At 44.8% G+C, this 26,082-nt stretch overlaps 1 pseudogene; it reads left to right on the top strand.

The window, feature by feature from the left end:
- LOC131421996 (acyl-coenzyme A synthetase ACSM2A, mitochondrial-like) overlaps positions 1-26,082 on the top strand; it is a 74,823-nt pseudogene that overhangs the window by 15,104 nt on the left and 33,637 nt on the right.

Genomic DNA, 26,082 nt, shown 5'->3' with positions numbered 1-26,082 from the left:
ATTTATTGAGTGCTTACTATGTGATAAGCCCTGTCTCAAAGCACTTCACGTATGTTAAACACATTGGATCCTCCCAAAGACCCTATGAAGTCCTTGGAGACAAATTGCTTGAGTTCAGAACCCCGCTGCACTACTTACTGTATGATCTTGGGCAAGTTACTGGTCTCTCATGCCTCAGTTTCCTCACCTGTAAAACATGTATCATAATATCTCTCAGCGTTATTATGGATATCGAGAGGCATTAATGTTTGTGAAACACTTAGAACAGTGCTATGTAAGAGTGTGTTAAATAAAAGAATTGCTGTAGATCCACATGATCACTACCACTGTACAGAAGAGGAAAACCGAGCCCCAGAGAAGAGGGCACAGCCGCACTGTGTGCTTCTCCAAGCATTTCCTGTGCGCTGTCCCCTCTATCCTCACGCGCCGGAATTCTCCCCACTCGACAGATGGGAAACAGACTCAGGAGTTGGTGGGTTGACTCAAGGCTGCAGAGTTAACGCCAGCAGGGGCTGCATGGTGACCAGGAGAAAGAGTCAAGCTGGTAGCCAAGAGATTTGGCTTCTGGTCTCAGCTCTGCCAGCTGTGATGGCTGTTTGGCCTCCGACAGGCCTCTTGATCTCTCTGATCTTCAGTACCCCTATTTTCCAAATGAGGAGGCTAGGCTGTGAATTCCCTATTCTGCCTTCTAACCCAGTGACTGAACATCCAACCTGGAGCCCACACCTCAACGCTTGAACAAACACTTGATATAAAGATGCGCTAACAAGGGGCAAACCTCAGACTTTCTCACTGCTCATGAAAAAGTGCCTCAGCTGAATGAGGGGCCCGGCCACTGTAGAAATATGCACAATGCCTGGGGCCCTGGTGGCTTGCTGATGTGTCTCTAGAACTTTCAGATCTAACAGAGGAGCCAAAAAGAATGTCTAATAAACTTTGGTGCCCTTGAACAGGGTCAGGGAGTGGAGCTGGGGTTGGGCTGACTGTTGAAGGGAAGGCGGAATCGGTCGGGGAAAGTGCCCTAGAGCTTGGGTGAGTGAAGCATCAATATGACCCGTCAGACTGAACCCCGGGGAGCAGGTGAGAGACCCTGGGGGAATAACTGAAATACAGAGGGAAGTCCAGTTCCACCTGGGGTCTGGGGTTGACAGGTTCAGGACAAGCCCACTGAGTTTAGTTGTTCAAGTTGTAAAAGTACAACCTGCCATCTGTTCTTGGCAGCCCTGCGGCAGAGAACATAGGCTTTGCAGGCACAATGACTCTGTCTACTCACCAGGACAATCTTGAGAAGACAGCAGCCAACATTCAAGGAGACTTTTGGCTCCTGGGAGACTGGGGAATCAAGGATGAAGATGGGTATTTCCAGTTCATGGGGCGGGCAGATGGTATCATTAACTCCAGTGGTGAGCTTGGCTTCTGGGCTGGGAAGGGTAACCTAGATCTTTATTCTGGCTGGTTCTAGACTTTGGGGCTGGCCTAGAGGTTGTGTCCAGTCTTCTCTGAAGGACAGGTTCTCCTACAGATACCGGATTGGAGCCTCAGAGGTGGAGAGTGCATTGATGGAGCACCCCGCTGTGGTGGAGGAGGCTGTAGTCAGCAGCCCGGACCCCATTCGAGGAGAGGTGATGGGCGAGCAGCAGCTTGCGGGTCTGCAGATTTGGGAGACAAGGGCAGTACAGAATGGTGGTTAAGAGCATGGACTCTGGAGGCTGGGCTGCCTGGGTCCAAATCTTGGCCTTGTTGGTTACCAGCTGTGTGACCGTGGACAAGTTACTTAGCCTCTCTGAGCCTCAGTTTCTCATCTGTAAGATGAGAGGTTGTTGTGATGATTAAATGTGTTAATATTTGCAAAGTGCTTGGAATAAGGCCTGGCACATAGCAAGCACCACATAAGGTCTATTATTATGGGGCTGCAGGGATTCCACTGCTGTCTGTCATTTGAATGAGAATCTGATCCCTGACGAGAGGAATGAGGAGGAATTTGAAGCAAGAGATAGAGCCCCTGAGCCATGGGGTCTACAGTGAGAATAGGGGGAAGAAGAAAGACCTCCTATAATGCCAGGGTTACAGGAATAGGCCAGACGGAGTTTAACAGAGCCTGGTGTGTGTGTAGGGAAAGGTTAAGGTGCAGACGTGTGGGTCAGTGTCCAAGGACATTTCTGTAAGAAGTTGACCATGTCATACTCTGGCAGGTTAGGGATGTATGGAATTCCTGGGAGCCACTAGGCAAATGGGGCCCGAAGGGGATCCTCTACTGAGAAAACCCTGTGTGCCAAGCACTGAGCTAAGCTGTGCTGCATATGACTTCATTTCATTTCCCGTGAAGTACGACAATTGGATCTCGATTTTATAGACATGCAAACTGTAGTTTGGAGAGGTTAAACAAGTCATTTAGGCTGATGGTCCCTAGTCTTTATTTTCCTCTCTTCTCCAATATCGAATTTCTCCCCTTCACTCTCTATTGTCCTGGGGATACGAGGTGAGCCTGGTCTCAATCTGCAGTCCTACCTGTGCATCCAATAAGCCGCTTGAGAGAGAGGTGGGATCTTGGCTGTTATTATCCTTAGTTTCTCCCTTTGCCCTGCCCCGGATATTTGGAGGAGTAATTGGGGGATATATAGGTGGTGGCTGTGGTGGAAGTCTTAACACTGATTTTGCACTGTCCCAGGAGATGACGACACACTCTGACCCCTTCTCTCTTGGCCCTCATCCTCGCTGCAGGTAGTGAAGGCATTTGTGGTCCTGGGCCCACGGTTTCTGTCCCATTACCTGGACCAGCTCACCAAGGAGCTGCAGCAGCACGTGAAGTCAGTGATGGCCCCGTACAAGTACCCGAGGAAGGTGAGGCCTCTGGGCTCCCGAACTTGAGGAAGGAGGGATGGTTCTCCTCTTGTATTTCTCTCCTTCAGTCAGAGGAGGAAGCCTCTAATTCCAAAGTTCTGCCTGACTATGACCAAGAAAGCCCAACTGTCCGGATTCCTGAAAATTGTCCTTAGCCTTTAAGTCACTCTGAATTGCAAGTCAGTTGCTCCTGTGGGAACAAGTTCTAGCCAATACCTGGCCTACATTCCCACTCTCTGCACTGAGGTCTTGCCATATTATTCAGGATTCTCTCAGTTGTAAGTGACAGAAATCCAACTTGAACTTTATTGCTCAACTGAAAAGTCCAGGGGTGGGTGAAGCTTTAGTCACGGCTGGTAACAGGCGTTCAAATGATGTGGTCAGGGATGTCTCTTTCAACACTTGACTTTCCTTCTTTCTGTATTGGCTTCATTTCTTGAAATTCTCTACCTTAGTAATGGCCCCCAGAAGCTCCAAACATACATTTTTAGCAGCTTAGCAAATCCCAGTAGACAAAGAGCATCTTTGGGGCCGGCCTGGTGGCATAGTGGTCAAGTTTGTGCACTACACTTCGGCAGCCCAGGGTTCGTGGGTTCAGATCCTGGGTGTGGACCTATGCACCACTCATCAAGCCATGCTGCGGCGGCATCTCGTGTACAAAATAGAGGAAGATGGGCACAGATGTTAGCTCAGGGCCAATCTTCCTCACCAAAAAAAAAAAAAAGGCATCTTTTTCCTCAAAGGCACCAGCAAAAGTCTTCAAGTTGATTCTGTTTGGACCAATTCAGGTCATGTGTTCATCTTAAACCAATCCCTGCAACCAGGGGATGGGACACTCTGACTGGCCAGTTCTGGGTCATGTGATCACCCCTGGAGCTAGCACAGGAAGGATGGGGGAGAGAGCTGCCCTGAACCTATGACATGGACTGAGCGAGAGAGGGGTGGCTCCCTGCAGGAAAATGGAAGTTCTCCTACCCGAAAAGGCAAAAAGCATCGGCTCTACCGTACCTGTTTTCAACTGTTTTCACTCTGAGGCAGAGAATTAAAGCATGGAGCTTGACACAGAAGGAGGACCTAGTTTTTGGAGCCGGGTACAAAATAGGAGCTTGCGCCAGGGAACGAAGAAAAATTTACTTTTTTGAGTCTGGGGTAGAAGGTGAGAGCAAGCACATTAAGCCTCAAGCCCCTCAGATCCTCGTGTAACCCGGATGCTCTCTGATGCTTTGTCAGCACAGGCTGATTGTCACAGGTGGTTTCTGAGAAGCAGACTCTGGGAAGGAGACTATCCTGCAGAGATTTATCAGGGAGTGCTTTGGATCAAGACCTGCAGAAGGAGATGGACGGGAAGGGAGCAGGATTGGGCAGAAGGTGAAGTTGCACTATGACATAGTTTCAGTGGGGGCCTCAGCCGACCCCATGGGGAGGCCTGAAGCTAGGACAACCTTTCAGGGTCTCCTGAGGGGGTGGAGGGGATAAGGGGAGGGCCTTTATAGCCCCGTGTGGTTCAGGCGTGGATGCAGGCTGCCCTGGGAAGGGGGCGTGGCCCTGGGAGAGAGAGCTCTCCTCAGCTGTGCACTCTCCAAAGAGGCCTGGCAGTGGGGGAGTAAGCCTTTTGTTCCCGCAGGGGGATCTGGGCAGCACATTAAAGAGTCCACCATGCAGACTTTCAGCCTGAAACTGATAGAGAGGCAGGATAGCATAGTCTCGGAATCAGACTGTTGCATTCAAAATCCATATCATCACTTACTCAACAATCTCTCTGTGCCTCAGTTTCCTTATCTGTAAAATGGCGATAATGGTGTTACTGTTTCACAGGTTGTTAAGAAGAAGAATTAATATTTGTAAGGCATAAGGCACTTAGAAGAGTGACTGGCACATAATAAGCATTTAATAAGTATTTTAAAAGGAAACTAGAAATCCAATAACACCAAACATATCAAGAATTTAGAATTTGGAATTGAAACTGAGTATTTGGGGAGATTCAGTGGAAGGGTCCTATCACACAGTATAACAGTGTATTACTCAGTAGACGTGTCTCTTTTTACATTCTCTCCTCTAGAATGCCCTGGGCAGCAGGTTCCTTCCACCTCCTCCCTCATTCCAGTGACCATACTCCCTTCTTTTTATTGATTGATTGATCTTCTTGAGGTCATATTAGTTTATAACATTGTGTAGTTTCAGGTGTACATTATTATATATCAGTTTCTGTATAGACTGCATCTTGCTAACCACCAATAGTCTAGTTTTTGTCCGTCACCATACGTATGTGCCCCTTTACCCCTTTTGCCCTCCCCCCACCCCCTTCCCCTCTGGTAACCACTAATCTGTTCTCCTTATCCACATGTTTTTTTGTCTTCAATATATGAGTGAAATCATAGAGTGTTTGTCTTTCCCCGTCTGACTTATTTTAACATGATACCCTCAAGGTCCGTCCATGTTGGTGCAAATGGGATGATTTTGTCTTTTTTATGGCTGAGTAGTATTCTATTGTGTGTGTGTGTGTGTGTGTATATATATGTATATATACATACATATATATATACATATATATACACACCACGTCTTCTTTATCCGTTCATCAGTTGATGGGCTCTTGGGTTGCTTCCACATCTTGGTTATTGTGAATAATGCTACAATGAACATAGGGGTGCATAAACCTCTATGGATTGTTGATTTCATGTTCTTTGTGATATGCAGAGCAGCTTTCGTCTTAGCATTAAACGTGGATCTCCCTTATGGCTTCCTTCTACCTTCTATCTACTCTCCAGGGGCCAAATAGTAAATATTTTAGGTTATACTGTCTTTGTTGCAACTGCTCAATTCTGCCCTTGTAGTGTGAAAGCAGCCAGAGACAACTGTAAATGAATGGGAGTGGCTGTGTTTCAATAAAACTTTATTCACAAAAACAGGAGGAGGGCTAGATTTTGCCCATAGGGTGTAGTTTGCCAAGCCCTGCTCTACCCCACTGTGATCTTAACAAACTCCTTCCTCAACAAAGTCAGTCTTGCCCTGTGGAAGATTCCCACATCAGCTGCTAAGATAGTTTTTTCGTATCTGTATCCCTATTGTTATTATTTTTATTAAATCCAAGACCATCTGATTCCTAGACTGATGCCCTGGCAAGCTGAACCATGGGAAGCCTCAATGAACTGTCATCATCATCCACATATTAGGATTCAAGAGTGTTAGAGATGGTGAGGTCCTTGATATCAGACCTTCCTTTTCACGGGTGAGAAGAGTGAAATTGGAGAGATTTTATAGTTTTGCCAAGGACACACCAACAGGAAATGACTGAGATGGAATTGAAAACCAGGCTTCCTAACTCTTAGATGTCTGTTCTCTCCAGTCGAGCTTAATAACCACAGCTAATATTTTTGGGTGTTTACCCCATGCTAAGAATTTAGCCTTGGAATCTCATTTAGTCCTCACAACAACTCAACAAATTTGTTGTTATCCTCCGGCTTATTCAGTGGGGAAACCGAGTCTCCTAAAAGCCAGATGACCCGACCAAAGCCAGGCGAGTGGTAGAGGAAAGACTGGAGCCCAGAGAGTCTGGCATCAAAGCTCAGGTGTCTGATGTGTCGTGTTGTGTTCACGTACTGCTTCTCGCCTGGTCTAGAGTATGTCAGAGACCAGCTGACCGACTTTATGTCCAGTTCCAGCCATTCTCCTCTTGTCCTTGTCCCCGAGCACTTTCTGAAGCTTCTTATTGCACAGCGGGCTGCCCTGGGTGTTTTCCAGGCTCAGTCCTCACTCACCTGGAGCCTCCAGCCTCAAGAGCTTCCCTTCACCCTGTAGCAGTTCCTCTGAAATAGCCAACCCCATTGGGGTCGTGGACAGCCCACCCTGCACTGATTTTTCCCAACAGATGGAGTTTGTCTTGGACCTGCCCAAGACTGTCACGGGGAAAATCCAGCAACAAGGACTGCAAGAGGTCTGGGCAGGCCGGGGCTCAGTGAGACCTGCAGGGGCCTTTCCTGTGCTTCCTGCCCTTTTCCCCCTTCCATTTCCCTTTGGGTCTTCTGTCTTCCCCTGGGGATATGAGATTCTTTATGGCAAGACATGCGTGTGATTTTTGTCTTTCCTTGGTTATGAGCTCAAAATCTTTCCATGTTGGATATTGAAAGAAGAAAAGGAGGGAATGCGAGAGAGGAAAGGAGAGGGGAACAAAGGAAAAGGAAAGAGAAAAAGAGTGAAACAGCAAGATAGAGCAACTGAGAAAGAAAAGGAGGGAGGGAAGGTAGAATGGAGGGAGAGAGGAAAGACAGAAAGAATTAGAGGGACAGAAAAGAAAGAGAAGGAAAGAAGGAAGGAAGGAAAGAAGGAAGGGAGGAAGGAAGGAAGGATAGAAGGAAGAGAGGAAGGGAGGGAGAAAGGGAGGGAGGAAGGAAGGATGAAAAAGAAAAGAAAGCTGGATAAACAGAGTCAAGCAGAAAACTGTATCCTAGGAAGGAAATGAAAAGCCAGGGCGCCCATATCACCACTTGGAGAAGACCTCCATACAGAGAGGCTTGTGTATGTGGTTGGGACAGTGGCGTCATCCCCATGTCACCCCATACGTTAGGGCATTCATGTCCAGTGGAGGGGAACCACCATGTACTGAGCATTTGCCACATGCCAGTCACTGTCCTAGCCATTTTATAAATCCTGTCATGTTTCATCTCGGTGTGGCATCTACAGACCTCAGGTCATAGTTGTGAGAACAGTGTGATAAACTCAAACAGGTGTCCCTTCCCCTACAGCTCATGTTTGTGGTGTTGTCTGCTCTTCCTAGAATCAAGTAATAAAATCATTTTTAAATCAAGACCCTCTGGGGAAAACAAGGAAGGAGAGAGTGGCATTGGTGAAAGACAAACCACAGACTCAGTTCCTGGGGCCTCTGGGACCCCAGAGCCAGGAGTCCAGGAGAGGGAGGGAGGTGAGGACCATGACGGCTTCACCACAACCCAGAGGCAGAAGGTGAACCTTCCTAGCAGACTCAAGTGAGCTGGAGAAGAAAGCAAAGGATTTCTGAGGCTCCATGACTCTTCTTAAGAATACTGAGTAATAACTACAACGATGGTAATAATAATGTCAAGCACTTGCCAAGTATCAGGCACTGTGCGAAGCAAACACGTATATTAATCCCGCTTAATGTTCACAGTCACCCTTTGATTCAGGTACTATTATTTTTCCCCTTTGACAGAGGAGGAGACTAAGACTTGGAGAGATTAAGTGATATTCCCCGAGGTCACACAGCGTCAGGTTCCCACACAGGCCTGTCTGCATACAATGCTCATGCACCCCTTCAATCTGCTTGCCTGCTCTTCTGGCCCTTGACAAAGCACTTCTCTTACAGTCCTCTTTTTCAACATCCAATAGAATGTGGATATACTGTGATATATTCCTCCAGGAGTCCACTAAAATGCATCAGAGTTTTGTTTGGCCTAGTAGAGAAATGCAGTCTGCTAATCAAATAGCAAAACTTTGCTTTTAACCGACAGCTTCCAAGAATTAAAATCTGGCAGATGCTCATCCTGACACTTGCACTGCTATCTTTATCCTATAGCGAGAATGTCTTGGGTCATATCCCTTTACTCAGTGCCCAGTCCACACTCTCCTCACCTCTTCCAGGCTCAGGAATGATTGATGATGGGAACGCACACCTTTAGGGGAAGTCTGTGACCTACCTGAAGAATAGGATCTGGCTCTCCTTCCTCCGCTCCATCCCCTTCTCCAAATGGCTTGTATAAAGCTATCACAGTATTCAGCCGGTACCTTTCAGATTGGCTGAAAGGTGGCTTACTGTGACTACAATGAAATCACCACCTCTTGTCTTTTTCAGGATGAGATAAAGATAGACCACCTCATCCTGCCTGTCCTTGTCTAGTAAAAGCCTTTCTAGTCTAGGGAAAGTCCCAGGCTGGCTGCAATTATCCACAGATAGAAGGAGAAACTTCCACTGGAGAAGGGGGGTCACCTCACTTACATTCAGTATTATTTCAACATCAGGTTCAAGTTGTGAAATGACAGAAGGGCTGGCCATTATATCACATGTTAAAGAGTTGAGACTTCATCTGGAGAGTAATGAACTCAGTCAACAATGCATTTCTAAATGATTACCTTGGTAGCTGAGTGGTGAATGTATTAAAGGAGAATTTGAGAAATGCTTGGAAGAATTCCTTTTCCTTGGAACCTGATGACTTGGAACTAAATAAGGCAGATGGGGTTAAGAGTAAGAAGGCACTGAAGGATGATATCTTGGTTTTTTATTAGGTAAACTGGGGTAGGTGGTTATAGTACTTTCTGAGAGGAATGGATTTGGAGGCAGGAACATTGAATTCAGTTGTGGTCATGTTTATCTATGTTATCTGTGGAATATCGAGGTTAGCATATATTTAGTAATCAGTTGGATATTTAAGTTTGAACTCAGGGGAGAGGTCAATATTTTAAATGTGGTTTAGGAAATTATCGAGAGAAATAGAGAGAGAGAGAGAGATGGACAGAGTGCATATGGAATGAGAGGAATTGTTGGCTGAGGATGAGTTCTTGGAGAACAATATTTAAAGAGAAGAAAAAGGAAGAGAATTCCATGGACAATGTTGAGAAAGAAGACTCAGAAAAGGCAGGGTATGAGAAGAGAAAGATGAAAGAGAGCGATTCAAGAGTTGGTTATCATTGCCAAGAACGACCAAGAGTCAGAACTGAAAAGGACCCATTGCATTTGGCAGCAAGAACATTAGAGAACTTGCTTCCAAAAACAAAGATTCAATAGAGTAATTAAGAGTAGAAAACTGATGACTGTGGGTTATCAGTGAGGGATGGAAAGAGATGGAGACAGCTAACGTAGTCCATTCTTTTTAATAAGCATTAATTGAAAGGGGAAGGAACAAAAGAAAATATACAGAATCAAGGAAGCAACTTTTGGAGGAGGGAGGAGTTATGTGGCAAACATTGTTTTTCTCCTACTGTCATGGAGTGAATTGTGTCCCCCAAATTTCATATGTTGAAGCTCTAACTCCTAGTACCTCAGAATGTGACTGTATTTGAAGATAGGGCCATTAAAGAGGTGATTAAGTTAAAATGAGGCCATTAGGGTGGGCTCTAATCCAATCTGATGGTGTCCTTATAAGAAGAGATTGGGACACACAGAGAGACACCAGGGGTGTGTGCACAGAGGGACAGTCATATGAAGAAGCAGCAAGAGGATGGCCATCTGCAAGCCAAGAGGAAACCAACCCTGCCAGCACCTTGATCTTGGACTTCCAGCCTCCAGAACTGTGAGAAAGTAAATTTCTGTTGTTTAAGCCACTGGTGTGTGGTATTTTGTTACAGCAGCCTTAGCAGACAAATACACCTACCCAATGGCCATTCCCCACCACCACCTCCACATCACCTTGTTCCTTGCTAAAAGAACCCAGATTTTGTTCAGAATCAGAGTGAGCGCACTGCTGGGACATGAATTATGATTGGATTAACCCAGTCCTTTTCCAGTTCTCTTCAATTAAGTCAATTAGAAAGTTTCAGTTTGCTCCTTCTGTGTCTTCCACTCCTTTGTGGTGGAGTTTATTTGTGACTCAGCAAATATTGACTCTCTGCTCATCCCTCTCCACCCCTACTCAAGGGAGGAATACACTTCTCTGAGCCATGAGGTTGAGCTTGGTGGTGTAGCTTGTCTTGGCCAATGGAATACTAGCAGGCATGATGCAAGCAGAGGTTTTGAGTGTGCTTACCTGGTTTGCCTTGATTTTTGGTGCATCTGCCACCCACCATGAGAAGAGCATGCCGTGGAGAGCCACCAGTCTCAGAAGGAAAGCCTCGTGGGGCAGACATAACCCCACCCCACAGCCGAAGCTGAGCCTCCCAGGCCACCTGCAGGCTTGTGAGAAATAAATGTGTGTTGCTGTAAACCGTTGAGACTTGAGGATTGTTTGTTAGGCAGCTTTGCCATAGCAACAAATAACTGATAAAACCTTAATTCCTCTTTTTAATAAAAAGAGAACAGACTAGTCTCAAATATTTGGCAGGCAACTGTATCCCAATGGGATTTAATAACAATAACAATGTGTACTTTCATTGTATTCATTTTTAGTTTCCTCCGTTGTGGCAGATAAAATTAATTTCTTAATGATAGTAGTGATACAGAGTTTCGTTTGGATTGATAAATTTTTTGTGCTTTAAGTTTTTAAGAGAATCAATGTAAAGGAAAATATTGAGTAAATAAGACTAGAGATAATAGCGCATGGTTATAGCACAGCAGAAAGAGACAATGGAGGTGAGGCATGAATGACCGAAGTTTGAGAAACATTTGAGTAAGAATGGGCCAGGATTACAGAGGAGAAGAGAACGAACGGGACCAAAATGAAAACTCAAAAGGAAGTGCAAGTAGTGTCATCTTTCCTAAAAGGAAGTAGCCAAGGATGAGTGGGGAATGTAGTTACCTTTTAGAGTTGAAGGTTGTGAGTTTGAGGTCTTGTTCTGTTCGAGGAATGCCCCGTCCACTCTCAGCCTCAGTCTCCTCATCTGATAAATGGGAGGGATCCAACATCACCACAAGGATGCAGTAGAGATTCGTGGAGATCATGCCTGAGGAAGCATCTCACAGGGTTCAGGTAAACCACCGGGCAGGGATTAACGTTTGAGAGGTGCAGGTGCGAGGGGAAGAGACGGGGGCCCAGAGAATGAGTGCTGCCTCAGCAAGCAAGGGTGCAGTCAGGCTGGGCACAGCAGCCCAGCTGCATGAACTCTGATCGGAGGTAACCTCTTATTTAATTTTAGTTACCTTTAACTAAACCCTCAGTCCACCAAGAGAGCCAGTCTGCCCACAGAAGGAGAGAGAGGGGAACGAGTGAGCAGAGAAAGGGCATTTGCTTGGAAGAGCAGGATGTTTATGGAAAAAAGATCCAGCTTTTTGATGGAGTCGTGATTTTTTCGGTCCTTCCAGGGTCCGGGTGCTCTAAAAAGAAGAGAGCGCTGGCATAAGACAAACAGATCCCTGGGGCTGTGAGCTGGATAAAGAGCCCATCCCCGCAATGGTTTGGGAGGTCCAGATATCCCAGCAGGCCCCGCAGAAGATGAGAGAACGCAATATCTGAAAGCTGTCCTGCAGAAAGAGCCCTACAGAGGTGACAGCACCATCCTGAAAGAACCTTTGTTGTTTTCTTCTATCATTTTAATATTACTTACCTTTGCAAATTGGTAATGCCTGAAAGATATTCTGAAAAATCCGGTAAAAACCACCCCCCACTGCCATCACAGTTTTCCTCCCCAGAGGTAAATGATGCCCCTTTTTTGTGAATCCTTCCAATGGTATCTGGGGGGAAATTTGGAGGGAGCCAGACGGTAGAAGCTTAGTTGGTTTTCTCCCTCTTTACTCAGATTGTGCTGTGATTTGCACCCCATTGCAGTTCCCTCTAGCCTCCCCCTACAGGAGAGAACTCACTCTCTCGCAGATCCTTTCTTCATCTCCCCAGCAGTGTGGGTGGAACAGGGAAAGCCCCAGGCACCTCCATCACCGTGGTCCTGCCTTGTGCACGTGGGTCAGCATTTCAGCCAACATTACCCTAGAAGCCGGATGCTGTGCTGGTGTTCAGGGGCTGGTCCTCCTGCCTGGGCATGGTCACTCAGGAGGGCAAAGGCCCAGGGGCATTCCCTTCCCAAGGAGCCTAGATGGGTTCAGAAGAGCCTGGACAGCAAGCTGGTTCTGTGTGGCTCCAGAACCAATCTAGGAATAGGGAGGGTACGTGGCATGAAGGCAGATCTCAGCTTGAACAACCTCAGAATTTCCTGAAAATGCAATCTTTCCGCCAGTGCTCTGGGCTGCCTTAGGAAGTAGTGAGTTCCCTCTCGCTATAGAGCTTCTTGTTTGCATCAGACTAGCTGATTTCCACGTTCTCCATTTCCTCCTGGGGTTGGCACCAGTGAGATTGAACTTCTTGGGCAGAGCCAGACTTGATAATTGTGGCTCACTTGTCAGGGCAAGGGTGTGGCCTAGTTCTTACCGGCACCATCCTCTGAGATTCCCAGGCACACCAAACCAAGAAGGATGCAAAAGGAAAACAAGAGCTCAGTTGCATGTGGATAACAGCAGGTCTGTCCACCAGGTGGCTCCCAAAGCCTTGCATTCATTTACTCAACAAATAGCTAGTAAGTGGTTGCTAGTGCTAGTATTTTACCCAGGGAGGATACTGCTTTAAAAGGAAAGTTCCTTCCCTCGTGGAACTCATATCTAGTTGTTGTGGGAGGGGGAAGGGAGAAGCAGACAATAATTAAGATAAATAAGCAAATATGGAAAATAGGGATTAGGATGGGTAGTGGTAATTGGTATGGAGAAAATTAAGCAGGTGAGAATCTAAGAGAGTGATTGCATTTTTTTTCTATTTTTATGGATAGAAAATATCTGGAGTGAAGTAAATAGAGCTTTACTGCTACTTTTGGCAGATTTTTTTTCTGACAGACTTACAACAAAATTCCACCACCATTCCTACCTGCTTGCAGACGGTTGAGTGGGCCACTGGGATGTCACGTCGGGTCATTGAGAGGCACAGAAAGGGGCCCATTTCTTGTCCACCCACACTGACTTATGGAAAGGGGTGTTTCTGTTAGGCTTACTTTCTGGTTTCCTTCATTTTTGCCCAAACAAACCAGTAATGATCCAGAAGTTACCTGACATTCACAACGAATATTCATTAATTGTGAGAGATGGGGGAGGAGTGAGCAGAAAAAGAGCATTTGCTTGGAAGAGCAGGCTGTTTATGGAAATGAAGATCCAGCTTTGGATTTTCGGAAGTTTTCTCCTTTTTTTGTTGTGAGTAAGATCAGCCCTGAGCTAACATCCATGCCAATCATCCTCTTTTCGCTGAGGAAGACCGGCTCTGAGCTAACATCTATTGCCAATCCTCCTTTTTTTCCCCAAAGCCCCAGTAGATGTATGTCATGGTTGCACATCCTTCTAGTTGCTGTATGTGGGATGCCACCTCAGCATGGCCAGAGAAGCGGTGCATCGGTGCGCGCTCGGGATCTGAACCAGGGCCGCCAGCAGCGGAGCACGCACTTAACCACTAAGCCACAGGGCCGGCCCTGGAAGTTTTCTCCTTTTTTTGATCTGCCCACAGTTTTTCTCATTGAGGCTGTTGCCTAGCGTTAAAGAGGTCACGCCCAGCAGAAGTGCATCCTCCCAGGGGGTCACCTTTTTAAAATTCTCACCAAGGCACCATAAGGGCTTAGCAGGGACCTTGCTTGTCAAGTGGGAATTTGTTGTTCTGCTGAGGTTGAAATTTGACTTGGCCACCAGGCTGGTGCTGGAGTTTTAACAGAAACATCTGGCCTCCCATCCCAGTCTAGGAAGGCAGAGGGTTGAAGGAGATAGTTCAGAGTGAAAGCCAAGTGACTTTCATTGAGAACCTACCATATGCTGGATATTTTGACAAATATTATCTCATTTGATGCTTCAGCGTAAGCCTGCAAGAAGCAGGCATTATTATTAAGTCCATTTTGCTGCTGAGGAAACTGAGGATTGCAGATATTAAATTAAAAAGCTACCCAGTCAGCCATCTGGTAAGTGTTGGAGCAAGGATTCCAGTCTAGGTCTATCTCACTCCAAAGCCTGTGATCTTTCACTAAGAACCACTGGAGCCGGAGACAAAAAAAGTGAAGTCTCGAGAAAGCAAGCCACCGCTACTTTTGCTTCCAATGATAAGTAGAGTTCAAAGTTCAAGAAGCCAGGGAAAGTGTTATGGAGTCATCAGATCAATGAAATGGCCTCACCAGCATGGGTAAGACTCCTGGTGGTAGGGCCGAGCTTGTCTGCAGTCTGACCTACTATATGCAACCCCCCCATCTACCATCACTAGCCACACACCTTTCAGTGCCGCTGGCCATTGCCTGTCACCAGGACGACTGTCTGTCTCCTACCTGCTCTCCTTTCCCACTCGCTCACCTCGCCAGAGTATTCCCCACGCGGCAGCCAGGCTGATCCTCTCAAAACATGTATCAACTGATGCTATTCCCCTACCTCCACCTGCCAACGGCTTCCGCTCTCTTAGAATAAATTCCGAACTGTTCTCCATGGCCTTCAAGGTCCTACGTGATTTGGCCTCTACTTGCCTCTCTGACTCCTTGTGCTGCCTCTTTCTCCCTTCTGCTTGACACTAGACCACTAACCTTCCTTCCGATCCTCAAACGGACCTTCTCCTGTCTCAGGGTGCCAGGTGCTCCACTGCTTGGCGTGCTCCTCTCCCCACTTCTTCACCCGGCTGCTGCTTCTTGTCATCTAGGTCTGGGCTCAAATGTCCCTTCCACAAACAGTTCTTCCCTGATCACCCTACGATAGTAGCAGCCCCCGCCCCGTCACTCCCCATTACATCAGCTCTTTCATCTTCTTCATAGCACTTCTCACCAACTAAAAGTATCTTGCCTACTTGTCTCCTTATTTATTCTCTGTATCTCTCTGGTCAGCATGTAGGAAGCACCTACAGTTGCAAGTTTTATGAATAAATGGATGAGAACAAGAGATTCTAAGGTGGCCGATACAGTGATCTCGCTAACCTTCCGAGTTAGATAGGAGGAGTTATGTCAGTGACACAGGTGAGGAAACAAGTGACTTGCCGTCAAGTGGCAGAGGATAAGCTTGCAGCTCATCCTTTGTCTCCAAAGCCCAATTCCTTCTAACCACGTGGCATTATTGCCTCTGAGTACTCTTCTAGGAAAACTGAAGACATCAACTTGCCAGCCATTAGCAACAAAACCCACCTTACTAAATGTAGTATTAGTATCAATCCCTTATAAAGTATGTTAACCTTCTACTGTGGTATGGTGAGTATCTTTGTCAAAGCTCATCAGTTCATGTAGACATGTGAAGGACAGAGACCAGGTCTTATTCATGCCTGCACCCCTACGGGCCTGCCACCATTCCTGTCAGATAGGACAGGCTCAATACATGTTTGCTGGATGAATGGATGGAGTTTGTAGGCACTTAATGATTTACGAAGTACTTCTACACCCTTCACCTTATTTAACTTCCAGAAAGCCCCGGAACATAAAGGTAAGCTGATATCATTAACAGCATTTAACAGATGATGATATGCAGATCACACCCAAACTGCTGTTGTTTTCTTTCTTTAAGAATTATAATGGGGGGCCAGCCCCATGGCCTAGTGTTTAAGTTTGGCACGCTCCACCTTGGCGGTCTGGTTTCGGTTCCCAGGTGTGGACCTATACCACTCATTGGTGGCCATGCTGTGGTGGCAACCCACATACGAAATAGAGGAAGATTGGCCACAGATGTTAGCTCACAGTGAATCTTCCTCAGCAAGGAAAAAAAAAGAATTATAATGGACTCATATTCCCTGTTGGAGCAGAACCCAGCTGAACTGCACACACTGCTGTTGCCCAGCACACGTCTGCTTAAAAGCCAAGATAGACACTTTTTTTTATTATCTTTCACATCTTACAAAATACGTCAAATTCTGAAAAACTCTGTGATAATTAGACAAAAAAAAAGCTGAAGCTGAACCATTCAACCTGGGATAATTATTACATTCTGATTCTTTCCCTTTCTCACCTCCTTTTGGTCTCCATTGTCTATAGCATAGCATGGAGTGTTCATTCATCTTCCTCCACAAAGAGACTCCACTTCCGACGGAATAGAATTGTCAGGGTTGTGGGAGCCTTGCTCTCCTTGTTAACCCTCCTGTTGGGTTTTACAGCACACAGCTTTGCCTGAATGGCCTCCTCCACTAGTCTCTCCTCTAGCGCTCTGTGGGCTCTTCCCAAAAATGGAGGTCCGGAGATACCAGTCCCTTACACCAGGACCCCTGGACTTTCCCCCCAAAATACTGCACACATTTCTTAACCTGGTTCTCAGTACCCCAAATCTGTATCTTACTCAGCTGTGCAGCCTTGTCTCCCAGATGTCCTCTCCACGTGCCCTGCATTCTACCAGACCAGAACAGTCAATGATTCCCTGAACAACTTCTCTGCATTTCCCCACACCATTCCCGCTCCATCACCACTACCAGGGATGAAGGCTCCACTTATAAACACCATCCCCATCCTTCACGGGCTTTCCCTTGAAACCTCCCCTAGATCCCTTCAGCAATTCATTCAATAAAATATTTAGTAAGAATCGCCTTTATGCCCAACAAACCCTATCCTCAAGGAGCTTCATATTTACTGAACAAGAGACCCAGCTAACAAACTCAACACAATGAGGGTGCTGTAATGGTGTCGTTGCAAAGCAATGGACCAGCATTGGAAGGAAAGCAAGAGAGTCCATTCCAATGCTCACTGAGACTACAATCTAGGCAGAAGGTTAGGAGGGGGAAAACACAGCACCAGACTGGGCTTGAAACAGAAGTCCTGTGGCATGCAGTTCTTCATTCATTCATTCATTCATTCCTTCATTTGACAGACATTTACCAAGCCTGAATATGTGCACAGCACTCTACCAGGAATGCAGAAATGATGTTATGTGGTTCCTACCTTCAGGAGTTTACAGTCTAGTAGGAGAGACAGAGATATACACACAGGGCTCTACCACAGGTAAGAAGCACTGTACCAAGTGCCAGGGGACCAGAGGAGGGTGGCTGGCTCTGCCTAGCAGAGTCCAAGAAAGCTCCAGAAAAGGATGGTATTTGTCAGGGCTCTAAAAGGGAGTAGAAGTTTACCAGGTGGAGAAGAAGAAAAGAAGGGAAGGGAAAGGAAGAGAAGGGAGGGGGAAGGAAAAAGAACACTGCGTCAGTCAGTCCAGTCAGGAGTCAGTTATTATTATTATTATTTTTCTGGGTGAGGAAGATTGGCCCTGAGCTAACATCCATCACCAAATTTCCTCTTTTTGCTTGAGAAAGATTGGCCGTGAGCCAACGTCTGTGCCAATCTTCTACTTTATATGGGACACTGCCACAGCATGGCTTGATGAGCAGTGCACAGGTCCGCGTCAGGGATCCGAACTTGTGAATCCCAGGCCGCTGAAGTGGAGTGTGCAAACTTAACCACTCTGCCACCAGGCCGGCCCAGGAGTCAGTTATTTTAACATAAAAAAGTGTTTAGTTACAAAATCATTAACTAAGTGACTGAGAGATTAAAAGGAACTCTAAGGCATCATGAAGGTAGCAGTTGCAAGAAGCAGCTACAACTCCTATAGCTGAAGAAACAAGGGAGAAAACTTAGAAACTCAGAGGAGGAAGCCCATTGGTGGGCAGATGTGTGAACTCAGATCTCCAAGGAGGGACACTGCTCAGCTGGGCTGGTGTCTCTGAGCTCAGGGGAGGGGCCCTGTCTGCTGGCCCAGACTTCTGAGGACGGGCACAGGCCAGCTGTGCTAGTGTCTCCTAGTTGAGGCATGACTTGCAGCTGCATCTGCAAGTGCTGGGAAGAGGGCAGCCTGGATTCAGCTGCAGCTACGGGAAGGAATTGCAGGTGCCAAAGGGAAGAAGTGTCTGTACCTAGACTGTAGGTCAGTGGTACTAAACCAGGGTGATTTTGCCCTCTAGGGGACATGGGCAATGTCTGGAGACATTCTTAATTGTCACAACTGGGGAGTTGCTACTGGAATTTAGTAGATGGAGGGCAGGGATGCTGCTAAACATCCTACAATGCACAAGACAGCACCCCCTGCACAAAGAATTACCAAGTCCAAAATGTCAATAATGCCAAAGTTGAGGAACCTGTTCTAGGTTACCACTGATGTCGGTTCCTGCCTTCCTTCCTCCTCTCTCCAGGGTAAGTTTCTCTGGCTTAGTCCAATATTTACTTGAACAACTGGGTTGTCAGCAAAGGCTAGATGTGCTCTTGCAGGCAAGACCTGGAATGTTCCAGTATTTGGAATTCCCATTAGCCCACTGTGTTACTTTAAGTTTTTAGCAGTAAAATTCCAGTTCAGGGAGCTCAGAAGCTGAAAAAACTTAGTATCTTTTTAGAGGAACTTGATTTCACATCAGAGTTTGAGTAGGGGAACTCCAATAGGAAAAGCATTCTGCCAAGGTGGAGCTGTGTGTGTGTGTGTGTGTGTGTGTGTGTGTGTGTGTGTGTGTGTAGGTACATATAATGTATGTACAATTATAGTATATTAATGTACATATAATATATATTATATGTTCTATATATAATATTTTATATATTAAAATATCTATGTGAAAATACATATATTTTATATATATACAGTTATATATTATATATATATATATACGGTTCACTGAGGCTCTGTTGATTCTTTTTCAATATTCTTCTCTTAATTCTTCAGACTGGATCCTTTCTTTTGATCTAACTTCAGTTCACTGACTTTCTTCAGTGATCTCCAATCTGCTTTAAAGGCCATTCAGTGAATTTTTAATTTAAAGTAATGTATTTTTCAGTTAGAGATTCTCAATTTAAAAAAATAATTTCTATTTCTCTGCTAAATTTTTTTGTTTGTTCATTATGAGTATATTTTACTTTAATCCTTGAGCATGGTTATTAAAGCTATAGCATAGTTATTAAAATCCTCATCTACTAGTTCCAGTATCTGGGTCATCAGTTTTCTCTATTGATGTCCTTTTTCTCTTGAGAATGGGTCATGTTTTCCTGTTTCTTTGTAAGTCTAGTAATTTTGAATTTTATGCTGAACATTTTCTATAATATGTTTTAGAGATTCTGGACTTTGTTATATTTTTCTGAAGTGTGATTATTTTGTTTGTTTGTTTCAGTAGGGAGTTAACTTGGCCATACCCAAACGCCAAACTCCATCCCCCTGCAGTGTCCACCAACTGAAAACTCTGTTCAGTTCTTTTAGCCTGAAACTGAAAAGATTCTGTGTAGTTCAGGGATCAGCCAGAAATTTGGGCAAAATATATACACAGAATTGGGGCATCTCCTCCTCTGGTTCTCTCTTTCTTGAATTTTCTCCATAAAAATGGGAACTCGTTCGTTTCCTCCAGTCTCCTCCCTCCATTTTCTGACTGCTTTTGGTTGCTTTCTAGTACATTCTGGTATTGTTTTTTATATTGTTTCCAGAGTTTGTAGTTTATATCCGTCAGAAAATTGGTCTTATGGAAGATACTACTCTATTCTCGAAGTGTAAGTTCTGTTATTACGTTCGTAGTTGTGAATGATTTGATTAATCTCTTCCTCCCACCCACGCTTATTGTGAGTACATACATTTTAATTCAATTAAAAACATTAACCACCCCCCCCCACAATGCTCTTTATTATAATATGCCTTAGGAGTTCCCAGGACAGTGCAGGGGAGCATTTTGGATTGTAATCAGTATACAAGCTTCAAGCTAAGCTTTGTTCTGCCTCAGGGTGTTTGCAGTTGGAATCAAGAACAGGTTAACTCCAAAAATCAAAGCAAAGCAAAGAACTGTGTGTTCTTTCAGTTAGAAGTTATCCCCAGGATCAACATGGTGAACGAACATGGTGACTAAGAGTCAAAAGATTTAGTGCCAGGTAGATCTAGATTCAAATGCTGTTTCTGCCATTCCTGGCTGTGTGACATGGGGCAAGTAGCTTAAATTCTCTGAGCATCAATATTCTCATTAGTAAAATGGTGGCAATTATAGTACCTACCACATAATGTTTTATCCTCTTGTCTATTTAATTGATATTTTGCTTCTTGTCTTTGCCTCCCTATTATGGCAATGTAAACTGCTTGAGAGCAGTAACCTTGTCTGACATGAACAAAGCTATATTCACACCTAGAGGGTGCTCATTAATTATCTATTGAATGAATGAATGAATGTACTATAGGTTTTTTATAAGATTAAAGAGATTAATGGATGTAAAATAGTCAAATTGACAGGATACTTGACTACACAAAGTCATTCAGAGAACTAGGCTGAGAGAATCCCTGCCATATTTTGATGTTACTATCTCCACACATGGTTTCCCAGACTACTAAGTCAGGGGAAGAGAGAGAACTCCTACCTGTTCTTAAATGCCCTAGACCAGAAGTGACTTGTGTCACTTTCACCTGGAGTTCATTGTCCAGAACTGAAATTTAGTGGCTTCACCCTAACTACAAGAGAGGCTTGGAAATGAAAGAGAAGTGTGTGTGGAATCTTCAGAGAGTCCTACTAGAGACAAGAACACTGAGTACAATGGGATAAGAAACCTGCTCAATGTCACAGAGCTGGTAACTGGTGAAAGCTAGACTGAAACCCAGGCGGCCCGGCCTCAGAGCCTGTCTTCTTGACCACAACACTGGTGTTACAGTTCCATGCGAGAGATCTACTGAGATCCAGAGGGTGTCTCGTGGACTCTTCCTCCTGTCCCCATTCTTTTCTCAAAGTGACTGCCTCTTCTGCTTGAGCAAAAGTGTTTTTTGTACTTTGAGTGTTTTTTTTTTTTAATTAATATATTTATTTAGTGTGTTTGTGTGTGTGTGAGGAAGATCAGCCCTGAGCTAACATCCATGCCAATCCTCCTCTTTTTGCTGAGGAAGGCTGGCCCTGGGCTAACACCCCTGCCGATCTTCCTCCACTTTATGTGGGACGCCGCCACGGCATGGCCTGACAAGCGGTGCGTCGCTGCACGGCCGGGATCCGAACCCAGGATGCCAGCAGCGGAGCACGCGCACTTATCTGCTGAGCCACAGGGCCGGCCCCGATAATTTGGGTGTTTAATCGTTAGCTTACTGAGGCCAGGCAACTATCCCTCACTCACTGCACTCCATAAAATAAAAGCCTGTCCTGAGCTGAAAGTTTATCTTGAATGAATCAGCCAGGAAGAGCAAGACCCACCCCTCAGAAGCCAGGCTTGCCAACCTCAGTCCTGGCAGGGGTGTTCTAGGTGTCTCCAGCAATCTCTGGTGGTGACTTTGAGCAGAGAGAGGTAAATTTCTCCCTGCTTCCATGGAGGTTGGGAGGGAAAAGGTACTGGGAAAGTTGGGCCAGGATTTTGGAGATTCCCCATCACTCAATGATACCCCCATAAAGGCTCTAGCCATTGTAAAAACTACCAGTACAAGCCACTATCTATGACAGTCTGGGCTTATCCGATGCAACATCAGTATGAACCCAGCATCCACATGCCTGGGCCAGGTACCCTACAGACTTTACATCACGTAATCCTTTCAAAGATCACATGGGACAAATCTTATTAACAACCCCCCACTCCACCATTTTTCAGATGAGAAGACCAAGGTTAAAAGAAGTAAATGGCTTGCCCATGGGCCATCTTGTAAGTGGCTGAGTCAAGATTTAAGCTCAAGACTTTGGGATTCCAAAGACCCTGCATTTTGCTAGTATACCAAACTTTTTCTTAGAATCCCAAATTAATAAAAACAGCCAAGACTGATTATGCCAAGCACTATGCTATGTGCTTTTCACGAACTGTTTCATCTAATCCTAACAATGACAACAACAACAAAATAACCAAGGAGATAGGTGTCGCTATTAACATTCCCATTTTACAAATAAGGAAACTGAAGCTTAGAGAAAGGAGGCCAGTGAAGGTCAAAGAGATGGTAAGTGGCAGACCTGAGGCTGAAACCCAAATCTTTCTGCCTCCAGAGCACAGGCTTTACTACTAAGCCACACTGCCACTTGGCTGTCATTTAAATGAAAACATTGGAGGTAAAGGGCTGGGCAAAGGCAGCAGGTTAGCCACAGAGAACTAGTCCAAGTGCTCCATTTGACTTTATTTGTTCATTCACACTGAAGTCATCCCACAAGAATTGGAGGTAACTTCATATAGTTTGTTTTTCTAACCAATTGGCTTTCCATGGAGCCCTGTAATTAATTTCTGTCCTATCCTACCTGAGTATCTCCTCCTGCTTCTGGAACATCCAATTCCTGCCAATTTCTCCACCCCACCTGGGGCCAGGAGGCAAGTTCTTATGTGTGTACGATCCCAGGAAGTTCTGGTCAGAGAGAACTGAACATGCAAATTCCCCTTTTCTACACCAATCCAAGACCTAAGCCAACTGTTTCCTAGACAGTACCATGTAGAACTGAGGTAAGTGACAGCTTCTTTGAGTTGTGTGTGTGGGTATGTGTGTATGTGTGTTTATCTGCCACAGGGCAGTAAAGGATATACAGAGCCCTGAACTTAAAATCTGAAGACCCTGTTTCAAGTTCTGGCAATGCCGCTTACTGGTTAGCTGACCTTGGGCAAGTCTCTTAACTTCTCTGACACTTTTTTTCCTTAATTGCAAAATGAGGATGGTGATAGTGAGTGAGAGGGAAAAAGGAGAATATACGTGTGATATGGCCAGGACAGTGGCTGGCACATAAAAGGTGATTGATTTCATGTTAGGCAGCTTTGAATGTGGCAGGCTGAGGGAGGAGGGTGCAGGGAGGAGCACAAGAGAGCCAGAAGGGAATACTTGAAAGAAAACTCCATTATGCAGAAGTTGGTTCACATTATATAAAGTGAATGCCTTTCACTAAAAAAAAATTTTTTTTGAATATCTAACTGCAGGAGTTTGGCTTCAGAATTTGCTGGGAGTAGAGAGCACCTCAACATTTATTGAGCCCTTACTGTGAATTAGACCCAGGGCTGGCAAAGTGATTTATGTAGATTATCTCACTAATCCTTGTGGAAAGCTGGGCTGTAGGTATTATTATTGTGTCCTCAAGTTCAGAGACATAAACAGTGGCCAAGATCACCAAGCTGGTAGGCGGTGGAGCCTAACCTGGCTCTATAACTCTTGGATCCTTTATCACACTAAGTATGTTGCCTCATAAAACAAAGAGCTTTTTCAGTGTGAATTCTTGTGAAATCAGAGCTCTGTTGCAGGAACTCTTCAAGGCACTGTGTACCTGGGCACATAGTGGTGAGCCTAGCCACCTCTCAAAGCCACAATGCCAAATTGATTACAAAATGCACTTTAAAGCACTTCAAAAGATTGTTCTTTATTTCATAGGATATCCTTGGACTATAAACTCCAAAAGCATAGAAACGCCTGCAGTCTAATTAATCTCTGATGATCTTAAACCATATTTGGCATATTACTAGGTCCTCAATAAATATCTGATGAAGGAAAAATATATTTTTCTATAATTCTCACATCCTATAGGCACACTGGCTCTTCTCTCCCCAACTTTCATCTTCTAGTTTTCTGAATTATGACCAAAAGGGAAGAATCTAACATTTGGTTGAGTATCTATCATGTGTCAGGTATTGTGAGGAACAGATATAGATACAGATGTAGCTATAAATATAGTTATAAATATCGATATAGTTATATAAAGTGATATACAGATATTGATATAGTTATAAATACAGACGTAGATGTAGTTATAGATATAGTTATAGATACAGTGACAGATATTGATTAGCTATAGATATTGGCATAGTTATAGACAAAGATACAGAAATATAGTTATAAAGATAGATATACATAGGATAGACATATAGATACAGGTATCTCTGACTTTTAGTCCTCTTGACACACTGTGAGATTAGGTTCTTACTTATTAGTGCAGAAGTTGGACCCTGCAGTGTCCATGTTCGGGAATTTATTCCTGATCCTTCTCTTTAGACTCTAATTCCAAGGGTTAAGCAGCCATTTCTTTTTGTGAGGCCTAATTGTTCAATGGCAGTTTCCCCAGAGAGAGTGGTAAGTGACAGTAGCTCCCATTTCTGGAGCACTTATCTGTGCTGTCTGTGCCGAATGCTTTATACGGGATGTCATTCATTCATCACCACAGCTCTAGGAGATAGGTGCTGCCTGTATGTTCGTATTTCAGAGAGAGGTTAGAGAATTGCCCAAAGTTACGTAGGTGGTGACTGGAGGGGCTGGAACTGGGACCTGTGCTGTGTGACTCCCAAGGGCAGGCTCTCAGCTACCACAGTGCTCAGCGGGGCACTGTGTTGGGCCCTCTCATGTGATGGGGGTTAAATTAGAATTGCAAACACATTTGTAAGACGATGCCAAAGTCATTTCTTTTTTATTTGATTAAACCAATGTGACCTCAATAAAATAAATTTTAAAAAGGCGGTGGGTATTAGTTTGCTAGGGCTGCCGTAACAAAATACCACAGACTGGGGGGCTTAAACAACAGAAATTTATTTTCTCACCATTCTGTAGGTGAAAAGTCTGAGATCAAGGTGTCGGCAGGGCTGGTTTCTTCTGAGGCCTCGCTCCTTGGCTTGTGGATAGCTGTCTTCATGTTCACATGGCATTCTCTCTCTGTGGGTGTCTGTGTCCTAATCTTTTCTTATAAAGACACCTGTTATATTGGATTAGGATCCATCTAATGATCTCATTTTAACTTTATCTCTGTAAAGATGCTATCTCCAAATACAGTCACATTCTGAGGTACTGGGGGGTTAGGACTTCAACATATAAATTTTGAAGGAATGTAATTCAGCTCATAATAAAGGATTAATTAATTTCCTCATTATTTCTCCCCTTTTGTTTTGGTCGTTAGCCACTTATTAAGGGGTTGTTTGCACTGTCTTTGGGTATTTTAAGGAAGATCCTGAGGTCATTTATACACCTATGTGTAAAAATGGCAACTGAGGCTGGTATTCTTGCTCTAAATTGGCTCCTGCCTGTAAAGGGAGGTATGTATTGGAAAAAAAATAGCAGAGAAGGTGGGCTTCTAGAAACCAGCCCTGCTACTAAACTTGCCTTGCAACCTTGGAGAAATCCGTTTCTCTCCTGGGATGTTCGCTTGGATCAGGGATTTTAAGTTCAAATGTCCAAAGGAGCTAGACAGGTGTAGTAAGTGGAGAAGCAGACAGGTGTGACAAAATAAGGAGTGGTGGAGGCAGTGTCAAATTGGAGAACATCCCGTTTAAATGAAGCAGAAATTCTCAGCTCCAGCCGGTTGGTGCTAGCTTGAACTAAAGGTGCCGTGTTGCTAGACCTCCTAAGTTTTCAAGAGAAACCTTCATTCAAGACTTTTAAATGAAGTCTCCCACATTTTAAATGTTGGCAGTTCAAATTTTATTTCCAAAGACTGAGGGCCAAAAGGAATATGTCCAAGGGCCGGGTCTGGGCCAGCTGATATCTTAGAGTCTTCTTGCCCAAAAGTGCTGACAAAACCAAAGATGGTAGGTACTGTTGATTGATTGACAGGCACTAAAAGAAAAGAGGGCATACTTTAGTTCATGTGGCCCAAGGATCCATGCTGAGAAGCAAACTCTAAGGGGTGAACTTTTCATATATCTGTCCTCTTTTCTGCAGACAGTAACCCAATTGCATATTTAGCATTGCCTCCTCTACCAGAAATACTTAACGAGTTTTTGGGGGCAGCATCCAAATTAGTTGGAGTTAGGTATTATAGGTCTAAACTGCCTAAAAATAAATTGATTCAAGTTGATCTTGAATCTATG

Source organism: Diceros bicornis, chromosome 26, assembly GCF_020826845.1.
Source record: "Diceros bicornis minor isolate mBicDic1 chromosome 26, mDicBic1.mat.cur, whole genome shotgun sequence".
NCBI lineage: Eukaryota > Metazoa > Chordata > Mammalia > Perissodactyla > Rhinocerotidae > Diceros > Diceros bicornis.
This window is presented reverse-complemented; position numbering and strand designations above follow the sequence as displayed.